The sequence below is a fragment of the Cololabis saira genome, chromosome 22 (assembly GCF_033807715.1).
Source record: "Cololabis saira isolate AMF1-May2022 chromosome 22, fColSai1.1, whole genome shotgun sequence".
NCBI classification, from domain to species: domain Eukaryota; kingdom Metazoa; phylum Chordata; class Actinopteri; order Beloniformes; family Belonidae; genus Cololabis; species Cololabis saira.
In genome coordinates, this window is record NC_084608.1 from 30264293 (window position 1) to 30286876 (window position 22584).

At 43.7% G+C, this 22584-nt stretch overlaps 1 protein-coding gene and 1 pseudogene across 2 annotated transcripts in view; both read right to left on the bottom strand.

The window, feature by feature from the left end:
• The window catches only part of LOC133422948 (NACHT, LRR and PYD domains-containing protein 12-like), a 229237-nt gene that overhangs the window by 55011 nt on the left and 151642 nt on the right, over positions 1-22584 (bottom strand). The window lies entirely within an intron of this gene.
• On the bottom strand, positions 15852-19849 carry LOC133422957 (protein NLRC3-like; annotated as a pseudogene).

Here is a 22584-nt window from a genome sequence, read left to right on the forward strand (position 1 = left end):
AGATAGAAAGTCAAAATTAGGAGATAGAAAGTCATAATTATGAGATAGAAAGTCGAAATTATGAGATAGAAAGTCATAATTATGAGATAGAAAGTCGAAATTATGAGATAGAAAGTCAAAATTATGACTTTTTATGTCATAATTATGACTTACCTTAACGGGGATATTTAAATTTTTAAGGCTAAGATTTCATCTTATTTTTTTCTTTTACTGGCGGAAATGGGCTTCCATAAGACATCACTGGATGTCATTTGATTTTTATCTCCAGTTTGACACTTACCGGTATATCTTAAAGTCTGCATATTTCAGTTGATTTGTAATGAATCCAGAATGTATGACATTTTTGTTTTTTTAATTGCATTACAGAATATCACAATATTCTAATTTTCTGAGACAGTCCTGTATAATGAAGAGTATGGTGTAGACCTGCTCTATATGCAAAGTGCCCTGAGTGAAACTGTCCTGAATTGATCACAAAGCTTTGTAAAAAGGTGAGATTTGTGCTGAGAATTAAGACCATTTTTAAAATGTGATTTAGTGTCAGAAGCAGAGCCAGGAGCCAGTAGCGATGAGGGGATTGCTCCTGTCAGTATGGAAGGAACAGGTGAGCTGTTGTAACAGAGTGTGTGATGAAGCAAGCATTAGTTCCAATATAACCACTTTCTATGCCCAAACAATAGTAGTGATCCGTTATATTTTTTATCATTGAAAGTAAGATAGTAAATACACAAAGCCCACAATTGAAAGGGAATAGGATTAAAGTAATATGAAATAAGCCTGCATATTTTGCTGTTGAAAATATCTTAATTGGTTAAGTCAAAATGTGTTTTCCACATCAAATGTGAAAACATTTTATATTTTTTATCGTGATACAGGTGCAGGCGAGTCTAGGGAAACTGGAGGAAGTGTGACAGGGAGAGCAGAGTCTACTCAGGGACTGATTACAGAGGCAGCAGCTCAGCAGCAGAACCCTGAACCACAAGTTAGGAATGAGACAGATGAAGAGGAGTCTGATAGTTTTGATTACTTTGCTCGCCCTCAGTCACAGGATATAAATAAGTTTTTTTCTTATCATCCTCATCAAACACCTAATATTGCTATACCAAAAGTTTTCAATAGCAAAGATGGAACCAACCGTAAGTGGCTGACTTACTGTGAAAAAAATCAGTCTCTGTACTGTTCTGTTTGTCTGGCATTTGCACCTGTGGTTAGTGATGGCCCTTTCATAAAGGGAGGCATGAAGGACTGGAAACACGTTCACCAAAGGATAGTGGAACATGAAAAAAGTAAGACACACAGAGATAGTGCAGATGCTTACTTTATGAATGTACAAAAGGCAGATGTGAAAAGCCTGTTGACTGGCAACCAAATGTCATTGCGTGCTGAGCAAGTAAAACAGAAACGTCAGGTGATGGAGCGCATAGTCGACATTATTAAAGTCATCGGCAAATGTGGCCTTAGCTACAGGGGAGATAAAGAGGAAGCAGGTTACAGCCTAGAAAACATTGCTGTAAATCATGGCAACGTCTTAGAGTTGATTCTACTCGTGAGTAGATATGACATTTGCCTACAACAGCATGTAAACACTTGCATAGAAAACAGCAAGAAGCAGCATGAAACTGGTGCAAAAGGCAGAGGGTCTCTTGTTACACTGCTGTCAAAAGACACATTTAACAAAGTTGTGGATGTCATCAGCCAACTGATAAAGGCATTTATAGCCGAAGAAGTGAGACAAGCTGGCATGTTTTCAGTCCAAATTGACACCACACAAGACATCAGCAGCAAAGACCAGTGCTCCATCATCCTAAGATATGTAACCGATGTCATTCATGAAAGACTGATTGCTATGGTGGACTGTGAGTCATCTACAGGGCAGCATTTTGCAGAGCTCCTGAAAAAGGTTCTACTGGAGCTTAATATTGATATTGGCACATGTGTGGGCAACTCCACAGATGGTGCAGCCAATATGCAGGGACAGTACCGGGGTTTTTCCACCTTCCTCTCTGAGCAGTCCCCCAATCAGATTCATGTATGGTGTTATGCACATCTTTTGAATCTTGTTCTGGCAGACACAACAGGCAGTGTTGTGGAAAGTGCATCCCTCTTTTCGCTGCTTAATGATATAGCAGTTTTCCTAAGAGAGTCATACAAGCGCATGCAGAGGTGGGAAGAGATGAGTCAGGACAAGCATCACAGACGACTGTGCCCAATAGGGCCAACCAGGTGGTGGGCCAAGGATCAGGCACTAAGTAAAGTGTTTGGGTGCTTTGGGAATCCTCAGGGAGCCTTGTTTGTTGAAGTGCTTATGACTTTACACACCATTGTAGATGACAGAACACAACAGCCAACTGTGAGGGCCAAGGCAAAGGGATTCATAGAAGGCCTTTTGAGGTATGAGACAGTGCTCATTGCTCAAATTTTCCTTCGCATCTTTGAGCAGACTTCCCCCCTTTCAAAATACTTACAGACAAGGGGAATGGATATCATCACAGCTCAACGTCTGGTTGAGGGGACAGAGGAGGGTCTCAGGGAGTGTGCGAGGGACTTTGAAGGAGTTAAGTGTGCAGCTGATGAGTTTGTGAAGTGGGCTAATGGGAAGTTGGAAGAGGAGGAGGAGTGTGAGCTGGCAGTGCAGACTGCCCTTCCTGAGAAAAGGTTCAGAAAGAAGAAAAGAATGCCAGGAGAGCTTGCAGAAGATGAGCAGCTAGCATCAGCTGATACTGACTTCAAGGTCAGAGTTCACAATGTAGTTGTGGACACAGTGACAGACAGTATCCAAAGAAGGTTTTCTGCCAATGCAAAACTTTGCTCAGATTTTGCCTGTCTAGACCCCAGAAACTTTGCTCATGTGAGGGAAAATAGACTCCCCAGCTCGGCTCTGGAAGAAATAAGCAAATGTCTGCTTAAATATGACAATAGGGCTACAGTTGACACATTATGTAGTGAACTCTACAGCCTTGCATGTCAGTGGGACAGACTAAAGATGTCCCCTCTGGAGGGTTACACTGTCAGGACAGCTAGTGGAATGCCACAAGGAAGCGAGGAGGATCCTTCCATGGAACAGCAAGATGTTGAACTAGAGAGCAAAATTTGTTCCTCCTGTAAAAACTGTGTCATTTGTGTTCATCTCATCCTCTCTCAGTACAATCTGCTAACTGATGCCTACCACGTGATTGGACTGGCCTACAAGTTGCTATTAACACTGTCCATCACACAAGTAGCCTGTGAGAGAAGTTTCTCAACAGTGAAATTTGTAAAAAAACAGACTCAGGAGCACTTTGACCCAGAAGAAACTTGAGGCATTCATGCTCATGTGCACTGAAAAAGAAATTCTGATGTCTTTGGACAATGATGCCGTTATAAACAAAGTCGCAGAGACCAGTGCACTGCTCAGGCGTTTATTAATGTTTTAGAGTTGGCCATGTTTCTTTTTTTTTTTTTTTTTTTATATTAACATACAGTGCAAACAACGACAAAAGACGACATCAGTTTGTGTGTGTGTGTGTACACATGTAAATAAGAGTTGGCCATGTTTCTTTGAAACTTCTGTTATGCTGAAGAAAAAAAGTTAAGGTTCTGTTGTGTTGTGTTGAAATAAATCTACATTGTGAAGCAACTCTTACTTGCACTGAATTATTTTAGAAAAATACACAGAATTACAAGGCTTTACAGAACAGTGCGCTATTGTAGACTTAACATTTAAGGTTATAATTACATGATTTTAATAATAATAGGTCGTGATCTAAAGTGGGCCGGTCTGAGGCATGAAACTCCAGGGCTGAAAATGAGTCCCACTCCGGCCCTGGTGGGAGACGAAAGTGTTGGGACATTTGCGCTTATTAGGACTAAAGAATACTGTCCTGGGAGAACCTGTCGGCGCGGCCACGGTGGCAGCAGACGGTGAAAAAAACGCGGACGCGTACGCCGAGTTGATTCAACTTCTGGATGATAAGAGCCTCTCATTAATTATGAGAGACGCATAGTGAGGGAAATTAAGTCAGGTTTTTAGGAGAATCGTTCACTTTGTGAGACAAGCACCAAATTTTGCATGAACATTGCCTAGTACCTACTTATGCAAAAAAGCCCGTTAGCCACCTAAAAATCCAAGATGGTGGCCGTTTTTCAAGATGGCTGTCTTATGAAAGCTAAAACAAGGTTGTCAGTGTAGAACTTTAATTGCTGAACATATTTTAATGATCTCTTTATCCAAATGCATGTGTTTTGGCATAACAAATTCTATGATGTCAATACAAATGAAATAGTAGTGTGGATGACACTCCCACCAATTGCCCAGAGCTGTGAACAACTCACGAAGTGCAAGTGCAAAAGGGAATGTTGCGGAAGATGCAAGTGCTACCGTTTTGGCCTCCAGTGTGCCGTGTGCCTGCAATTGTGATGATTAGAAAAAATGTGATACAGAAATGGGAGGGGGGGGGGGGCGATAACTTGATGCCAAAACAATAAAAATCTAATTATATAATCACAATCCAGGTCAAAAACCATATAAACTGTCTTTTGCCTGCAGCCATTTTGGAAAATGGCAGCCATATTGTTGTTTTATTTGCATGGCTAATGGGGGAGGGGGTGGGGGGTCCCAAGATTATAGTCTGATGTCAGAATAATCAAAATTGGATTTACTCTGCCGGCACAGTTTATGGTGTGGGTGGGGAGCTGTTGACCTCGACTGGGGACATTGTCGCACGGTGGAAGGAATACTTTGAGGATCTCCTCAACCCGACTGACATGCCTTCCACTGAGGAAGCAGAGAGTGTGGACTCTGGGGCGTGCTCATCCATCACCCAAGCCGAGGTCACTGAGGTAGTTCGTAAGCTCCTCAGTGGCAGGGCACCGGGGGTGGATGAGATTCGCCCTGAGTACCTCAAGTCTCTGGATGTCGTAGGGCTGTCTTGGCTGACACGCCTCTGCGACATTGCATGGAGGAAGGGGACAGTACTGCTGGAGTGGCAAACCGGGGTGGTGGTCCCTCTCTTTAAAAAGGGGGACCGGAGAGTGTGTTCCAACTGTAGGGGGATCACACTTCTCAGCCTCCCCGGGAAAGTCTACGCCAGGGTACTGGAGAGGAGATTACGGCCGATAGTTGAACCTCGGATTCAGGAGGAAAAATGCGGTTTTCTTCCCGGTCGGTGAACACCGGACCAGCTCTTCACCCTCCGCAGGGTGCTCGAGGGTTCATGGGAATTTGCCCAACCAGTCTACATGTGCTTTGTGGATCTGGAGAAGGCATTTGACCGTGTCCCTCGTGCCATTCTGTGGGGGGTCAGCGAGTATGGAGTCTGGGGCCCTCTGCTAAGGGGCTGTCCAGTCTCTGTATGATCGGAGCAGGAGTTTGGTTCACATTGCAGTAGATCAGACTTGTTCCTGGTGCATGTTGGACTCCGGCAGGGCTGCCCTTTGTCACCGGTCCTGTTCATAATTTTTATGGACAGGATTTCTAGGTGCAGCCAGGGGCCGGAGGGGATCCGGTTTGGGAACCACGGGATTTCGTCTCTGCTTTTTGCAGATGACGTTGTCCTGTTGGCTTCATCGGACGGGGACCTTCAGCATGTGCTGGGGCGGTTTGAGGCCGAGTGCGACGCGGCAGGGATGAGAATCAGCACCTCCAAAACCGAGGCCATGGTTCTCCACCGGGAAAGGGTGGCATGCATTCTCCGGGTGGGTGGAGAAGTCCTGCCTCAGGTGGAGGAGTTCAAGTATCTCGGGGTCTTGTTCACGAGTGAGGGAACGATGGAGCGGGAGATTGACAGACGGATCGGTGCAGCGTCCGCAGTTATGCGGTCGATGTACCGGACCGTCGTGGTGAAGAGGGAGCTGAGTCGAAAGGCGAAGCTCTTGATTTACCGGTCAATCTACGCACCTACCCTCACCTATGGTCATGAACTTTGGGTAGTGACCGAAAGGACGAGATCGCAGATACAAGCGGCCGAGATGAGCTTCCTCCGTAGGGTGGCTGGACGCTCCCTTAGAGATAGGGTGAGGAGTTCGGTCACCCGGGAGGAGCTCGGAGTCGAGCCGCTGCTCCTTCACATTGAGAGGAGTCAGCTGAGGTGGCTTGGGCATCTGTATCGGATCCTCCTGGACGCCTCCCTAGGGAGGTGTTCCAGGCATGTCCCTCCTCCCTAGGGAGGTGTTCCAGGCATGTCCCTCCTCCCTAGGGAGGTGTTCCAGGCATGTCCCACCGGGAGGAGACCCCGGGGAAGACCCAGGACACGCTGGAGAGACTATGTCTCTCGGCTGGCCTGGGAACGCCTCGGACTCCCCTCGGAAGACCTGGAGGAAGTGTCTGGGGTGAAGGAAGTCTGGGCATCCCTGCTGAGGCTGCTGCCCCCGCGACCCGGGAACGGATAAGCGGCGGACGATGGATGGATGGATGGATGGATGGATGGATGGATGGATGGATTTTCCAATCACATTCCAGGTCAAAAAACACATAAAAACGGCTTTTGTGGCAGCCATTTTGGAAAACGGCAGCCATATTGTTTTTTTTGCGTGGCTAACATGCTTTTTTGAAAAAGTAGACCTAGAACATACTTTGTGCAAAATTTGGCGCTTGTCTCACAAAGTGAACGATCGTTTCACTAATGTGCCTGGCTAGCACCCGACGATGAAAGAAAGGCATTGAGGATATTAAGGGACTATTATGCCGGGGAGGGAAAGCCCTGCATCATCAACCTGTATACCATGCTGACATCGCTTCAGAAAACGAGCAGCGAGACGGTCACTGACTACGTCATCAGGGCGGAGGCCGCCATTACAGCGCTGCGGAAAGCGGGTGAGACAATTGGGAGATGGTTTACTGATTGCTATGGTTTTAAAGGGACTACCTGAAAGTTTTAAACCATTTGCAATACATATAGCACACAATGAGGATGCCATAACTTTTGCGCAATTCAAAACAAAGCTGCGTAGTTTTGAAGATACTGAAAAGTTAACCACGGCAGAGTCCAGTGACAACGTGATGCAGTCGGTGGCGGGAGCGGGAAAAAGGCCAGCCAGGCCAAGTGCGCCATACAGGAACAATGAAGATGCAGATATTGTATGCTTTAAGTGTGGCATAAAAGGCCACAGAGCATAAGCATGCAGACGAAAGACATGGTGCAGTCATTGTAAAAGTGAGACCCACAATGACGCCACTTGCAGACGTAAGGATAAACATGATGGGGCGAGGAAAGTCGCAGATGAGTGCAGAAAAGATCTGGAGCAGCAGTGGATTACGCCTTCAGGATCAAGGATGCAGACATCGGGGTTCGGCAGCAGCCAGCGCGCCACATCAGGGAGAAGGGCCTGTTGGTTGACACCGGTGCTACTTCCCACATTGTTACTGACATAGCCAAGTTTAAGAGCTTTGACAAAACATTCAAGTCGGAGACACACTGCGTGGAGCTGGCAGACGGTACCCAGTGCAGAGGCGTTGCACAAAGCAAGGGGAATGCAGAGGTGTTCCTGATCGACAGTACGGGTGAGCAACGGAAAGCAACGTTGAGAGATGCGTTGTTTATACCTACATACCCCCAAGACATCTTTTCGGTGAAGTCAGCCACCACATGTGGAGCAGTGGTCACCTTCAAACAAGGACAAGACGTGTTGACACACAAAGACGGTACCAGATTTAACATTCATGTGCATGACAAGTTGTACTATCTGCACACTATGGTTGAGGATGGTGATAAGTGTAACACCTGTCACGACATGCAGACATGGCATAAAATTTTAGGCCACTGCAACTATGAGGATGTATTAAGATTGCAAAATGTGGTTGATGGTGTCAGATTAATCAAAGTTTGAATTAAGTTTCGTTCTTATGAGTATCAGAATCAAGTCAAGTCAGAGAGCTGACTGTGTTTATCGTGACATTGTTTGACACGCAGGAGGTTAAAACTGCTGACTTCCTGGTTGGTCAAATCAACCATTGTCTTTAGACGCATCTGTTTCAAAACCCCCATCACATGCTCTGAACAGATAACAGGGCAGCTACTTCAGGGGGGTCGACTGACAGCCGTCTCATTGTCTTTAAAAGTTAGCTAAGGGTTATTTGAACCATCTGTTCAAACCTCCAAAGAGAGGTCCTATTTTAGTTGACCTCTTGACCCTTTGTGTTTTAAGGATGTCTGTTTGTTTCTTCATACCAAGCCTCTTTAACTGAAAAATCACATGTGTTTGACCATCTGTTTCTGTCTATTGTCCATTCAACTATTTACTATTGGGTGTCTTTTACCCCCAACGTCTGTTATCTACCAAATATGGTTTTTCCTGTCCTCCGTGCTGAATAAAAGCGCCAGCTCTGCAGACAGCCAGTTGGGAGAAGTTTGACGAGCTCTAAGAGAAGGGCCGTGTTGCCCTACAGCTCCTCAGATTCCTCTCCAACCTTCTGCAGAAGGCCATTGAAAATCATTTCTGACAGTTTCCGGTGTCTTTTTCTAAGTTATTAATATTGTGATGACTTTTTAACCTAACAGATGGCATGCAGATTAAGGGTAAAACAGATAAGCTAAATCAAGAGTGTGAGGTATGTATCCAGGGGAAGTTTGTACAAACCCGAAATAGAGATCCTGATACAAGAGCAGAGGCTCCTTTACAGATGGTGCACACAGACCTAGCAGGTCCAGTAGCTAATGAGTCTATCGATGGATACAAATATGTGCAGTCTTTCACAGACGATTATACAAACGCAGTGTTTGTGTATTTTCTTAAGAAAAAGAGCGATACGGTACAGGCAACAGAAAAGTTCCTAGCAGACACTGCCCCTTTTGGAAAGGTAAAGTGTATCAGGTCTGACAACGGCACAGAGTTTACCTGCAGGGATTTCCAGACCCTGTTGAGGAAAAATGGCATCAAACACGAGACATCAGCCCCGTACTCACCTCACCAAAACGGTACTGCAGAGAGAGGCTGGCGTACTCTTTTTGAGATGGGCAGATGTATTCTAATTGAAAGCCAGCTACCCAAATGCCTATGGAACTATGCTGTCCAAACAGCAGCCATAGTACGCAACAGATGCTTTAATAAGCGAACCGGGAAGAGACCTTACCAGATGCTGACGGATAAAAAGCCTAATTTGTCCAAAATGCAGAAGTTTGGGTCTGTATGTTACACATACAAACAGGACAAGGGAAAACTAGATTCCAGATGTGACCAGGGACTTTTTGTCGGTTACGATAAAAACAGCACATTTGGTCTATCATCCTGACACCGAGAAGGTACAGAAACACAGACTTGTTAAATTCGTGAACAAGGTAAATGTGGAAAAGCAAACACAGACAGCTGAGACTGAACCAGACGATTATGGCAGAGTGAGACAGCCTAGGACTGACAGAGTCACACCAGAGGTTTATGAGAGACATGGAAATGCTCAAGAGCAAAGTGTGGGAAACGAAAATCCACAAGATGGTACATCCGATGAAAGTAACCAAGAGTCGAGTGTCTCAAGTGATGAATCAGTCAGTGAGAGGTACCCTACTAGGGAGAGGAAGAGACCTAGTTATTTAAGGGATTTTGTAACTGACATTGATAGTGATGAGATTCATACTACTGTTGATTACTGTTACAGAGCGGTGTGTGGCATCCCACATACATTTAAAGAGGCTATGGAGTCAGCTAACTCAAAACAGTGGGTTAAAGCAATGGATGAAGAAATCCAGTCATTAAAAGAAAATGACACATTTACCCTGACTACGCTGCCAGAGGGCAAGCAAACAGTGAGGGGGGGTAAGTGGGTTTATTCTGTAAAGAGTGACATTGAAGGTAAAGACAAGTACAAAGCAAGATTTGTAGCAAAAGGTTACAGCCAGAAGATGGGAATTGATTATGGCGAAACTTTTTCCCCAACAGCAAACCTGACAAGCGTGAGGGTATTACTGCAGAAGGCAGCACAGGAGAATCTGTTACTCCACCAGATGGATGTTAAAACGGCTTACTTACACGCTCCCATCGATTATGAAATCTACACCGATCAACCAGAGGGTTATGAAGAAGGGGAAGGTCTGGTGTGTAAGCTGAAGAAATCCTTGTACGGTTTAAAATAATCTGGTCGTAACTGGAACAGGATTTTGCATGATTGTTTAACGGAAGATGGTTTCACACAAAACCCAGCAGATCACTGTGTCTATGCTAAAGAGACAACACATGGGAAAGTGATTTTGCTAAAATGGGTTGATGACTCGGTAATTGCAGCTAGCAATAAAAAAGTCATGAAAGATGTAAAAGAGATGCTTTCAGCAAAATTTAAGATGAAAGATTTAGGCATATTGAAGCATTTTCTTGGTATCGATTTCACTCAGTCTGATGGATGTGTGAAGATGTCACAGGAAACATATGCCAACAGGGTATTGGAGAAGTTTAATATGCAAAACTGCAAACCCAGAGAAACTCCCTGTGATCAGAAACTAAACTACACAGAAGATGCTGTTAAGATGTGTGATGTTAAAATGTACAGAGAGGCTGTAGGCAGCCTTATATACTTAACAACATGCACACGTCCAGACTTAAGCTTTGTGGTGAGCAAGCTATCACAATATTTTTGTGAACCAACAGAAGAGCAATGGGTGACTGTGAAGCATGTATTAAGGTACCTCAGAGGCACTACAAACAAGGAGTTGTGTTTTAGGAGAAACAACAGTGATCAGTTAGGTCTAGTAGCCTATAGTGATGCTGACTGGGCTGGGGACACCGCTGAAAGACGCAGCACCTCAGGTTACTGTGTAAGTCTAAATAAGAGCAGCTCTTTAGTTTCATGGAAAACAAAGAAACAGCCTATAGTAGCGCTCTCAACCTGTGAAGCAGAATATATGGCTCTGGCCTCTACTATGCAAGAGTGTATATATCTAGAGCAACTGTTGAGAGGTATTGATGATTACAAATACACACAAACAGTAGTGTATGAGGACAACCAGGGAACAATCGCCTTAGCCAAAAACCCTGTAAGCAGACAGAGGTGCAAACATGTGGACATTAAGTACCATTTTGGTCCATTATAAACGAGGGGAAAGTAACTCTGGTATATTGCACTACTGAAGATATGGCTGCAGACATCATGACCAAACCTGTCACTAAGTTCAAACTGAAAAAGTTTGCAGGTATTATGTTTGGTGTTTGAATAAGTGGAAGAGGTCCATATCTGTATTTGTGTTTTTGTTTTTATTGTGTGAAAATTGTTTTGTTTAGATTTCAGCAACCTGAGTACAAGTGGGGGAGTTAAGAATTATCTTTTATATGTGTACTAAGTTGATAAAGAGTAATTGATGCAGTGTTTTATTTGTACCACTGTGAGACGCCAGTGTACAGGCCAAGGGCTCATGCTGCGTCATCACGTGGGTCACGCACAGACAAGGCGCGATCCTGTTCTGCGCAGTTGGTCTGAGTTCACGACAGAAGAAGGTTGTATTATTACGAGTGTCTTAATAAATATGCCAGAGCGGCTGAAGACAATTTTTGCCTCCGTCAATTTTTGCCTCCGAGTTCAACGCTGTTGAAGCTGCAAAGCTCAACAATTTGTCTTAAATCTCAATCCAAGGGTCTTCATTTTACTCATTAAAGAGTTTATTTCATCGTTTTGAGGAGAATCTCCTGCGGATATCCTAAATCTGTGTTGCCAGGTTGGGCAGATTTCAGCCCAATTGGGCTGAAAAATATATATTTGGGCTGCTTTCCCTGGTTTTTACTAAATATTTAGGAGAAATTATTAACAAAAAAAGTTTCCATTATGGCAGAGAAAAGTAGAAACTTACACAATAAACTCACTGATAATATATTTGCTTTAATCTACTCAATTTTATTGTAGTTTTTGTTTGGAGCCTGAACTTTTTTTTAGGTTATTTAGTAATGTGAAGATGAAATGTATTACGCATTTAATAATTTATGGTTTTAACAGAGAATGTAAGATTTGGGCTGGTTTTTCATTAATTCAGTGGGTTTTACGTTGCATTTGGGCTGGAACCTGTTAGATCTGGCAACATTAACCTCAGCACTGGATTTCTTAATGACTCATCTTTTTGGTCACAATAAACTTGCTCTCATCAATGGCGAAGTCCCTCTAGATTGAGAGCAAGGTGAGGTTTGATTGTCTGGCCTCATCCATGCAGCCCGGATATAATTTTTAATCAACTTCAGCTGCTGAAACTCAGCATGACAAGACTCTGATGCGACAACTGGCTAAAAGTAAAGCCTGAATTATGGTTCCGCGTTAAATCGACGCATTACTACGGCGTAGCCTACGGCATAGGGTACGCGGCGACGCGCACCCTACGCTGTAGGCTCTGCGTCTGTATAACGCAGAACCATAAATCAGCCTTAAACAGACAACATGCGCGTACGAACCCGTGCATGACAGGCAGACACACACGGGGAGAAGGGACTATTTCTTTTATTTTTATTTTTTAAACAACTTTATCCTTATGAACGCAAGTGTTATACAGTCCAATTTTCCTTATTTTATTCAGCACACTTTTTTTTTTCTCTTCGGCGTGGGCCCGGGGCAGCCGCCCCCCCTGCTGACGTATGAGCGGCGCAAAGTCAGTGGTAAACCAGAGACGACATGAAGTGCGAGAGAGAGCAGGAGCATGCAGCGTTTAACTCCTGGAATTACAGACATTATTTTGAGTTTGACTCGGTCAAAAGTGATAAAAACATTCTCGTACGCTGTAAAGTCTGTGTGGGAGGAAAGCTCGTTGCGAGACCCCCGGATTCCTCCTCCCCCACTGGGGCTGCAGCGCCGGCTGCCTCATCAGACTCCAGCGGGCGAACTGCCGGTGGCCCCTCTGCTGCTAAACAGGTGAAACTAGATGTAAGACCAAGGGATTTAGTGCTGCTGAATTGAAAAAGCTTGTCGCAGGTTATATTGTAGTTCAAGTCAGAAAGCTGACGCAATGTGCATAAATTTAAGACTGAAAATAATAAAAACAAGTTTAAAAATAGACCGTTTCATTTAATTATTGTCATTTAACTTTATATGGTGGAATATGCACAAAGAATAGAATTAAACTGAAAGTTCTATTGTTTTATATTGTTCCAGTATAGTGTATTCAGGTTGTGAATCATGTTTTTGAAAAGTAACTAAGTAAAGTAACTAGTAATGTAACTAATTACCTTTGAAAATAAGTAATCAGTAAAGTAACAGGATTACTTTTTTGGTTCAGTAATCAGTAACTAATTACTTTTTCCAAGTAACTTGACCAACACTGCTGGTGATGCAGTGAGGTTCAGAATATGAGGAAACGAGACGTCAACAATAAGTTCACGACCACATGAAAAATTCAATTCAAATCTTAAAGAAATAAAAAATCTTTAAAAAAAAATAATAATAATAAAAAAAAAAAAAAAAATATATATATATATATATATATATATATATATATATATATATATATATATATATATATATATATATATATATATATTATATACATATTTTTATTTTTTTTTTTTTTATTAATCTACATTCCAACCTCGCTACGCTCCCCCTGCAATAGCGACCAGTTTGGGAACCACTATTCTCAAAATACAAACAAGAAAAAGAGTGTAATGATGCACTAACGCTGCCCATAAACATTCACAAACCTTTATGATCATAATAAAACCACTACTCTTCACGAAACGCAACACAAAGCAAAGAACAACAATCCCCATAATGCAATGCAACTGAAATCGCAAGAAATGCCTCCAAATAAATTATTTTTTCCAGGCCTCAACTTTTGTCAGGACTGTCTCCAGCTCAGGGCTGATGTTTTTTTTCTTTATTTGCTTTACTTGTTTTTGCAAGTTCCTTGTTAGGATGAGCGGTTTTTAATCGATAATTATTCTCTTTATCATATTCAGATATATCTACTTGAGGGAGGAGACGGGGCGGAGTTTTGTGCTCCTGCATGTGCACTCAAATCCACGTTGATTGTGATGTTCAAAGAAACCTGCGTGAATTTGGGCGTACGCACAATTTTGAACATCTGAATTTTTTTTTGTGTACGCAAGAATTCCACGCACGGATTCAGGTTGAAATCCATGCACTCTTTGTACATGAGGCCCCTGGTCCACAAAATCACTGTCTATGGGGGAGACAATGCTACTTCTCCTCAGGGGACTGTGGTTGAGCAGACTGAGAGCTACAGGTTCCTGGGCCTTCAGATCAGTGAGAGCCTCAGTTGGGCAAAACACACTGCAGCTATGGTGAAAAAAGCCCCCACCCCCCCACACACACACACACACGTGCAATGCAATACTTATGGCGCTTTTATACTGATACCTACTCAGCATGACTCGTCTCACCTCCACTCGCCTAGTTTGTTTTTAGACACCCAGATGAGAAATAAGCGAGTTAGAGCGAAGCTGCTGTGACGTATTTGATTGTGTGATCTAAACGGAGAAGACACCAGCACTAAAGATGTAGAACCTGGAGGAGATGATAAATGTGCTGCTGGGTCTGTGACTTGTGTTCAATATCAAGTTATAAAATGAGAGTGAAAGAAGCTTTAAGCGGTGACGCTTTTTTTTTTGTCTCGGCGTTGCTGAAAAGTCAGTTGGGAGCAGCAGCAGCTATGAAGAGACAGAGCTCCTGGTGGATCTGGTCGTTCCTTATCACTGGTCTACATCCCTTTTGTAATTCTCTCCTCAGTCACCAGGTTTATGAACATCTGCACCTCAGAGTTGGATCACCAAACAGACTTTTACGCTGCCATTTCCTGTTGAATAAAATGAAGAAGCCGCGAGTCGCTCTTTCGCTGATCTCTGCCTCCTGACTCAAACATCTGATGGCCCCCTGACCAATCGGTGGCCTGTAGTGTGAAGACAATAGATGCTGCTGACTCAGCCGCTTAGAACCTCGGCAGAATAGATACAGAAAAAGTATCAACTCGACACGCCTCCACCCGCCTCGGCCCATAGTGGAGAAGCGCAAAACCGGGGTGTGGCAAGTCGAGTCGCGCTGAGTATGTAGTAGTAGAAAAGCAGAAGTAAAATGTGCAATAAATCTTTCATCTACCTGGTAAATGTACTATATTTAACGGTGAATGCAAGTCAGGGTCCTCAGCTATAAAACGACATTGTACACCGGTGTATATGTTTTTGTATTATGTACATTATTGTTATTGCACTATATGTTGATTGTTTTTTGTATAGTTATTTATCCTTTTCTTAATTATGTGTATATCTGACTCGCCTGACTTTGGGAGAACGCAAAGAATTCCAATGTACCGGTGACCTATTGTGTACCTATTCTGTTCTATTCTATTCGATTAGAGACAGAACTTTTCTAAAATAAAGACGTTTCTTCATATCAGATGTTAAATATTTTATGAAAATGTTTTGGATTAAAGTACGTAGTTTTGGAGGATGATAAGTGGATAAATGTGGAAACATCTCCAGTGGACTGACCTCAGAGTCTCCAGTCTACAGTTTGAACTCTCCAGTCCACCAGACAGAAGCTTCACTCTTGAACCCGGCAGGTTCCGGTTCCGAATCAGGTCCAGTTCTGTCAGATGGGAGGGGTTGGACTTCAGAGCGGATGCAACAACTTCATAGTGAGTCTCTGAGAGATAACAACCAACAAATCTGTGATGAGAGAAAACATGATGTCAGTTATAATAAAGTCTGATTTAAAGCCAGACTGACCCCTCCCCTTCCCGTTACATAGATTAATCTTGAAGCAGCAAACACTTCAAACGTGAACCTCTGGTTGACATGACTTGAGGTGACCCAGAATAAAACAAACACATCTGACTTCAAAAGTTTTCATTTTCAAGATCAAAAGAAGATTTGAAGAACTAAACTGCTAACTGATGGTGTTATTGATCCATCTGGACTCACCGAGCCTTTCTGCAGTTCCTCACAGCTGGAATCAGTCTCAGTCGACCCCCTTCTGTTGTGTTGTACTTGTTCAGGTCGAACTCATCCAGAACCTCCTCAGACATCTGCAGCATGTAGGCCAGAGCTGAACACTGGATATCAGAGAGTTCCTGCTCTGATCTGTTCTCTGACTTCAGGAACTCTTGGATCTGCTGATGGACTGAGAGGTCGTTCATCTCCGTCAGACACTGGAAGATGTTGATGCTTCTGTCAGGAGAGATTCTGTAAGTGTTCATCTCCTTCAGGTTGTTGATGACTCTCTGGATGGTTTCTGGATCGTTCTCCGTCTGGTTCAGCAGACCTCCTAACAGTCTCTGGTTGGACTCCACAGAAAGACCATGAAGGAAGCGGACAAACAGGTCCAGGTGGCCATTTTTACTCTCCAGGGATTTCTTCATGACTCTTTTCAGGAATATATCCAGAGATGAGTATCTGTATCTTCCTCCCAGGAAGTTCTCCAGCACATCTGTGTTTCTGGTGGAGCAACAGTGGAGCACGTAGACTGCAGCCAGGAACTCCTGGATGCTCAGATGAACAAAGCAGTAGACGGGTTTCTGGAAGACCTCACACTCTCTCCTGAAGATCTGGGTACAAACTCCTGAGTACACCGAGGCCTCTGGGACATCAAGACCACACTGCTCCAGGTCTTCTTGGTAGAACATGATGTTTCCTTTCTCCAGATGTTCAAACGCCAGCCTCCCCAGCTTCAGGAGAAGGTCCCTGTCAGCCTCCGTCAGCTCCTGTGGACTCGTCTCATGTCCCTCCTGGTACTTGTTCCTCTTCCTCTTCGTCTGGACCACCAGGAAGTGGGAGAACATGTCAGTCAGGGTCTTGGGCAGCTCTCCTCTCTGCTCTGTGGTCAACATGTGGTCCAGAACTGTAGCAGTGATCCAGCAGAAGACCGGGAGTTGACACATGATGTGGAGGGTTCTGGATGTCTTCATGTGGGAGACGATGCTGCTGGACCGCTCTTCATCCCTGAACCTCCTCCTGAAGTATTCCTCCTTCTGGCCGTCGGTGAAGCCTCGTACTTCTGTCACCCTGTCCACGTGTTTCTGAGGGATCTGATTGGCTGCTGCAGGTCTGGAAGTGATCCAGATGAGAGCTGAGGGAAGCAGGTTCCCCTGGATGAGGTTGGTCAGCAGCACGTTGACCGATGAGCTCTGTGTGACGTCAGACACGACCGGACCGTTGTTGAAGTCCAGGGAACGTCTGCTTTCATCCAGGCCGTCAAAGATGAACAACGGTTTCCAGGCAGCCAGCTTCTCTGCTGTGAGCTTCTGTAACGATGGATGGAAAACCTGGATCAGCCTGAGAAGACTGAGCTGCTCATCTCTGATCAGGTTCAGCTCCCTGAACGAGAGCAGAATCACCACGGTGACGTCTTGGTTCTCCGAGCCCTCGGCCCAGTCCAGAGAGAACTTCTGAACCGAGAAGGTTTTCCCAGCGCCAGCGACGCCGTTGGTCAGAACCACTCTGATGGCTCCACGTTGGCCAGGTAAAGCTTTAAAGATGTCCTGGCACCTGATTGGAGCGTCATGGAGGCTCTTCATCCTGGAAGCTGTCTCCAGCTGCCTCACCTCATGTTGGGTATCAACCTCTTCACTCAGTCCCTCTGTGATGAAGAGCTCCGTGTAGATCCTGTTGAGGGGGGTTCTACTTCCTGGTTCATCAGTTCCTTCAGTCACATGTTCACATCTGCTCCTCAGACTGGTCTTGTGTTCATCTAGGACCTCCTGCAGACCAGCATCTGCTGAAAGACAAGAAGAACTCTGAAACTACAGAACAAAAGTCTTTCCAGTTGTCAGAAATGATTCCATCAGCAGACAGATGTTCAGTCTTACCTCGTACAGTTCTGCTCTGACTGGCTGTCTGCAGTCCAGCTCTGGTTCTGGATCTTTTTCCACACTGGGGACAGGAGGACGGTCCTGCTGGAGCAGACTGGTCCCAGTATGAGCTCATGCAGCGTCTGCAGAACCAGTGTCCACAGCTGCTGGAGACTGGATCCTTGAGGACGTCCTGACACAAAGGACAGCAGGACGGCTGCTCCTCCACACTTACTCCTCTCCTCTTCCTCCCTCTGTGAAGACATGTCTTCATCACTAAAGTCATTTATGACTGTTGTAGAAAAACATCCAGATGAGTCAACAATGTCCAGAAGCTCAGGTGGTCTCAGAGAGTAAAAGTGCAGCTGCTTTTCTGTTTGATTTGAGCCTCCAGATGGGAATAAAACTGATGCCTCCGGAAGATCTTATTTATTTATTTTTATTTAACCTTTATTTAACCAGGTAGTAGCCCATTGAGATCAAGGATCTCTTTCACAAGGGTGACCTGGCCAGGAAGGCAGCAGCGCACGTCAAAACAAATAAAATCACAAGGTTAAAAGACAGAATACAAAACAATAACAGAGGAACAAAGTAGCAATAAAATGATAAAACCACATCTTATAAAGTGCAGATACATAGGAGGTCACAGCCAGTTAACAGTAGGTAATCACATCAATCATATAAAGTGCAGATGTTGAGGAAGACATAACTACCATCAGGTACAGAGACACTGTCCTTTGCTTTCACGCTCTAGGTCCTTCAAGATCAAACCAAAGTCATTGAAGGATATCAGGTCCGTCAGTTTAAAGTCTTTCTGAAAGGTGTTCCAAGCAAAGGGGGCGGCGAATTTAAAAGCTCTTTTTCCCAGCTCAGTGCGAACACGCGGAATAATGAAGTACAAAGCATCATGTGAGCGCAGGCCATAATGGCTTTGGCTTCTATACGGAGATATGTGCATAGGTAAGCAGGGACCAATCCGAGAAGGATTTTATAAATAATGCGCAACCAATGCATACGCCTGCGTACAGATAAAGATGGCCAGGCGGATTTGACATACAAGGTACAGTGGTGGGACAAATCTCAAGGCACAATGATACACAGTGTCAAGTGACCGCAGACACTAGGCAGATGCATTCATATACAACACATCACCATAATCCAGCAGAGGCAAGAATGTTGATGTTACCAGATACTTCCTAGCACTGAGGGAGAAGCAGGCTTTGTTTCAAAAGAAGAATCCTAACTTCACCCTGATTTATTTATTTATTTATGTGTATACATTTTATATTCATAAGTTTATGTGTATGCCAGTAGTGGAAGAAAGAAAAACACCAGAAAAACTAGGAAAACCAGTTTGCCTGGGCGAGATATTAGGATCCAGGATCGGTTTCCCTTTTCTCCTTCCACTTATTCTTCCAAGCGTTTTTTTGTCCATTCATTCCCGGACTGTAAGGTGCTTTTGAGTTTGTACATTCCTCCCCTTTAATCAATAGACAAGAAACTACAGTTTTTCCTTGTCTTGGTTTTTCAAGCCTCATAAAGGATGGATTTTCCATCTTCTGCCACTTGGACCGTGATCTGACAAAAGCACCTGGGGCTTTGTTAAGGTACAACTGGTGCGTTACATTTGTAACTGGAAATAAAAGATTTATTAATAAGAGGAGTACAATAGGAGGTGTGATAGGATTGATTCTAGTTTATAAATGAAAAATGTATTAAAACTAAATCACATGCAATTATATGAAAGTTTATGTTGTTTTCTATTTAATTTATCTATTTATTACAAGCAAAACATATTTCACTGTTAGTTATTAATGTCATGAATGAGTACTAGAGTCCTAAAACTGCTGCAGACTCTCCTGGACCGATTTGGAGAGCTGGTTTCATCCTGAACCAAACTAGCTAGAACAAGCAGGACCACATGTTTGAAGAACACAGAAGACTTTGTGGTGGAAAAACAGGAACCAGAAGGAAAAAGTGATGTTTGAAGAACCTAAAACATCCAATAAACCACCATGGACAGAAAACATAAAGTCATGATGAGTCATAGAATCAGTTAACAACAGTTGTCTTACTTTGTGTCTGAGGGTCCAGGTTCTTTACTGAAGGTTGGAGGATGTTCATTGGACCAGTCACTCTTCATAGACAGACAGCTGGATCCTGGAGACTCTGGTCTCTGACTGCGGTACCGACCTCTGCAAACACAAATTCACATCAGTCACTGATAATATTGATGATGACGACTGAAGAAGATCTACAGCAGGGTCTCCAACTCTGGTCCTGACAGCCACAGTCCTGCATGTGTTAGATGTTTCCTGCTTCAGGATTGTCCACCCCTGATCTCGTCTGTATCCAGTCCTGGAGCAGATTACTGCTTTCCTCTCCTCCTGACATCAGAGCTCATGTTTCCTCTGCAGGAACCTTCCACAGGGATGAGGGATCTTAGGACATTCCTGCTTCCTGACCCTCTGAACATCTCAGGGATTCAAACTCAACACTTCCCTAATTGAACTGAAATTTTTTTGTTGATGACAAAATAAGATTAATCAATTTATAGTTTTTGTGCAGATTTAACACCAAAATGTCCTCCATCAAAAACATGTAAAATGTTGAAAAATAACTTGTTTTTATCAAGAACAATTACAATTTGTTGAACATTTTACCTACAATCAAACCTGCAATAACCCACGTTATTAACTCACAGTGGTAACAGTGATGGTAGCAGATGTAGCAGCAGCAGGAGTAAGTGGTAGTAGTAGTAGAAGTAGTAGTAGTAGTAGTAGTAGTGGTAGTAGTAGTAGTGGTAGTAGTAGTAGGAGTAGTAGTAGGAGTAGTAGTAGAAGTTGTAGCAGTGGTAATAGTAGTGGCAGCAGTAGCAGTTGTAGAAGTGGCAGTAGTGGTGGTGGTAGTAGTGGTAGCAGTAGTGGTATTAGTAGTAGTACCAGCAGTAGTACTAGCAGCAGCAGCAGTAGTAGCAGTAGTAGTAGAAGAAGAAACACTACAAGGTGACCAAACCTCCTGAAAACCCTGTTTTAGTAGTTTTTAATGTCATCAACGAGTACTAGAGTTCTAAAACTGCTGCAGACTCTCCTGGACCGATCTGGAGAGGTGGTTTCATCCTGAACCAAACTCTGGTCTCTGAACCAGCAGGACCACATGGTTGAGGAACACAGAAGACTCTGTGGTGGAAAAACAGGAACCAGAAGGAAAAAATGATGTTTGAAGAACCTAAAACACCAAATAAACCACTGTAGCACTTGTACTTAGAAGACTGCAAAAGAGTATAAGCTACTAAGACCTACTGTAGATTCTGAGGATAAAGAAAGAATATTGTTTTAATAAAGAACTGACAATTTTATTACCCCAACACAAAACAAAATCTATATATAATCACAATTACGGTGAGTGGAAAAATATAACCCAAAATAAAATAGAGCTGTTTTCTTCAAAAAATTAAATAAAATAAAGAATTCCCTTCTAACACTTGTCCAGTTCTTTTTGTACTGGTAAATGTTCTTTTGTGGTGTCTTGTGCTATTCCATGTCTCTTATGTACACTACCCGGGTAGGTATAAGTGTAGGCAATGTTCCCTCTAATCTGTCATGTATCTGGGCGTACACACAAGCTCCCTGAGCAAACTCAGGACGACTGTGAGCAACATCAGATATGCACGCTTTATTTTTAAGTATCTCATTACACTTAAAACAACACTCATCACTGGAAAAAACAACAATCTTCACCTGTTTCAAGTAAATTTTCACTTGAAATTAGTAGAAAAATCTGCCAGTGGAACAAGATTTATCTTCTCATTACAAGCAAAAAAGTCATGTTCCACTGGCAGATTTTTCTACTTATTTTAGGTGAAAATCTACTTGAAAAAAGTCAAAGATTTTATGAAAAAAGTTGAAATGTCGACAAAATTTTGTTTTAATTGACCATTTTCACTTGTTTCAAGTCAATTTTCACTTGAAATAAGTAGAAAAATCTGCCAGTGGAACAAGATTTTTTTTGCTTGTAATAAGAAGATAAATCTTGTTCCACTGGCAGATTTTTCTACTTATTTCAAGTGAAAATTTACTTAAAACAGGTGAAAATTGTCAAATAAGTAATTTCTCTGGTGTTATTTTTCTGGTGATGACTGTAAATGTTGAAATAGCAGTAAAACCACATTCATTGATGAAATGACATAAGGGATGGAAAGGAGGGGTGGCAGTTTTACAGGGGGGGATGATTTGGACCGTTTTTATTTCAGGAGGGGATACCACCCCCCCTCATCCCCCCTCAACTCCAGTACTGCTGGTATACACAGCAATGGTATGGACAGCTTTTAGCAGAGGCTTCAGACTTTCTCGTGTCCGGGATCCCCACAGCTCCTTGTATTCCCCAAATCCTTCAACACTTCTCCTCCTCTCGACTCGCGGGACGTCCGTAAATTGATTTATGGTTCCGCGTTACACCAACGCAGAGCCTACGCCGTAGGGTACGCGGCGACGTGCACGTATGTTGCGCGTCGCCGCGTTTCCTACGGCGTGGTCCTTGCGTCGATTTAGCACGGAACCATAAATCAGGCTTTGCGAGTGAACGTCTCACGAGGGGCAGTCGCGTTGCGACGCCACTGTAGCCAAATCACAAGGAGAGAACAGAGAACTGTGAGCTCATGAGAAGTCCCGGTACGGCGTAAAAGGTCCCGGTACGCCAGAGGCTAATATTGAGAAGTGGGGGTACTCCGTACCGGCGCGTACCGGCCCACTTAAAGCACTGCGCTGGATAGACTTTCTTGTGCGCTGAGAATATGCGGGCAGTGCGCGATTGCGCACGCGCGCAGCTTAGAGGGAACATTGAGTGTAGGTGTTGTTTTCTTAGCTGGGTAATCCTGAGTTCAAGATGATCTTGTCAATCCCTACAGCAGCTG